Below are 2563 nucleotides of genomic sequence, written 5' to 3' on the forward strand. Positions count from 1 at the left end.
GAGGATCCAGTAGTCGTTGTTCCCCGAGGAGGAATGTCTCAACTGCTCTTTAGTATTTGTCACATCTGAAAGAAGTAGACTCTAAGACAGTGTTTCTCACCTTTCAAATGTGAAAATCTTTCATGCGGCTCCTCATGTTATGTTGATTCTTAATCCTACACCTTTTCATTGCTGCTTCATAACTGTGTATTTGCTACCATTGTGAAATATAAAGTATATAAGTGTATTTTGCCATATTTTAGAACATAATTGTCTTTTCACCTCATGAGGGGTTCCCAAACACTGGGTGTCAAACATCTCTCTAATGCCACCCAAGGGATGGATTTGCCATCCCGGGCCATACCTCGTAGGCAAAAGAGAGAAACTTTGGGTCAGTCACCTTGAGCAGCTGGAGTGCCTGAGCCGAGCAGGGGCTGCAGGGGAGTGGGGGTGCAGATTGGAAAATGCAGACCACCAAGGCACTGCTCTTTACTCCAGGTCGGATCCGCTCCTGTACCAGGGGTCGAATCAGACCTGTGTCTGTCTCCCTCCTGAGTAGGACAGAGGCCCTGTCTAAACAGCCTTCCAGTAGCAGCTCCCCTACTCCAGGGGGCCAGACGGGGAATTGCAGACCAGTGTTGTGTCCCTGGACATTGACACAGCTGCCAAGGCTATTGGTGCTGGGGCTGCCACAGTTGGTATGACTGGCTCAGGGACGGGCATTTGAACAGTGTTTGCTAGCTTGATTACTGGCTATGCCAGGAAGCCATCTCTCAGGCAACAGCTCTTCTCCTATGCCGTTCTGAGCTTAGCCCTGTGAGGCCATGGGGCTCTTCTGTTTGATGGTAGCCTTCCTCATCCTCTTCGCCATGTGAGTTGAGGCTCCATGGGGTCAGCCAGCCATCCATGCTGCTTGGACTCCAGGCCAGGCCTGGTGCTGGAGTGTGCTAACTTTTACCATTAAACATTTTTTGTCAAAAAAACAAAACAGAGGTAAGAGTGAAGGGGAGAGAGAGAGAGAGAGAGAGAGAGAGAGAGAGAGAGAGAGAGAGAGAGACATTGTCCTTCAGGTCCATTCACACATTTCCATTATGAAATCTGGCCCATGTGAGAGGTGTGACATTTCCCTTCAATACACCTGGACTAAATGAGTGTCTCATACCTTGTTGTAGAAATGGCTTCTGTAGCAGGGAAGACACACCATGAGCAAGGCAACCCTTATGAGCAAGGAAATCCCTTAGTGGGGTGTCTCACTTAGTGGTCAATGGGTTTAGTCCATTGTCACCATGGTGACATACAAACCTGCATGTTGCTGGCTACAACTTGGTCAAAGACAACAGAGAACGAACTGTGACGTTCAGCTAAGCATAAGCACAACAGACTCCAAAGCCTGCCCCCACAGTGACACACTTCCTTCAACAAGACCACACCTCTCAATGGAGGCAGAGGCTAAGAGATTATGGGGAAAATTACATTCAACCTACCACAAACCTCAATCATCCTCATAAGAAGTGAAACTTCCCCCATCCAGAGGACAGACCCCCATCGAGGAGATGCCCAGCCATTTGGGGATTTTAACTACTGGTAGATGTAGTCAAGTACACCATAATTCCACCCCTTTTCAATTTGATACACAATTAGGTCACCTTATGACATGCTGAAGTCCAAAACATTAACCAGCTCATACCTACATGAAAAGAGTCATTGTATGAAATAACTCTAATGTGTTTATGTATAATGGCCATAGAACTATACGGCCAAGAATGACAACAACATTATATACTTAAGGAGATCATAGTTGGCCCTGACGTATTACAAATGTGACCCCTAAGATGCAAAAGCATTATTTGAGACCTAGATCAAAGGATCAGCAGCCCATAATTCACACCACCAGAGGAGATTCACATAAAGTCCCTCACAGAACGGGGAAGGGACAAGTCCCCCAGAGCACAGGGGAAGTGGGGGGGGGGCAGCAAATGGAGAAAGAATTAGGAGAAAACAAGGGGTAGGAAAGGAAAACATGTGTGTCCAGGAAGATTGAACCCGGTTAGGAATAGAAGACAGGAGACAGACAGAGAGAGAGAGAGAGAGAGAGAGAGAGAGAGAGAGAGAGATCATAAAAGAGGGAGCCAATAATGGTTGAAGATAAAATTGAACCCAAAGAAAGGTCTAGAGAAATACAAGACTGCTGCCAACTAACAATCTGAGTTTCTGTGGATAGGCTACCATAAATGCCCTTCCCGGAGAGTGAGATCAACAACTAACTTCTCCATGGAGCCCTCAACTAATGCCTGATGGAAACAGGAGCAAACACCCATACATAAACCCTGAGTGGAAGTAGAACCCAGATGCAGATGGAGAGGACAAGACCAGCTGGCAGAAACACAAAGAGACAGATTACCTGAACAAGGAGGAGCTAAAGGGCCACCAGACTGATAGCTGGGAAGCCAGCAGGGGACTGACTCAGGCCCCCCTGAATATGGGTCTCAGCCAGAAGGACTGAACAGTCTAAGGGACCTCAGACAGTGGAGCCAGGAAGTATCCCTGGTGCACAAAAGGACCTTGAGAACACATCCCCCAAGGA

The 2563-nt window shown here is 47.4% G+C and overlaps 1 pseudogene; it reads left to right on the forward strand.

Annotated features, from left to right (window-relative positions):
* The first annotated feature begins 425 nt into the window (after nt 1-425).
* LOC127230503 (ATP synthase F(0) complex subunit C1, mitochondrial-like) lies at nt 426-854 on the forward strand (annotated as a pseudogene).
* Nucleotides 855-2563: the final 1709 nt, after the last annotated feature.

Source organism: Phodopus roborovskii, unplaced genomic scaffold (assembly GCF_943737965.1).
Source record: "Phodopus roborovskii unplaced genomic scaffold, PHOROB, whole genome shotgun sequence".
Lineage (NCBI taxonomy): Eukaryota > Metazoa > Chordata > Mammalia > Rodentia > Cricetidae > Phodopus > Phodopus roborovskii.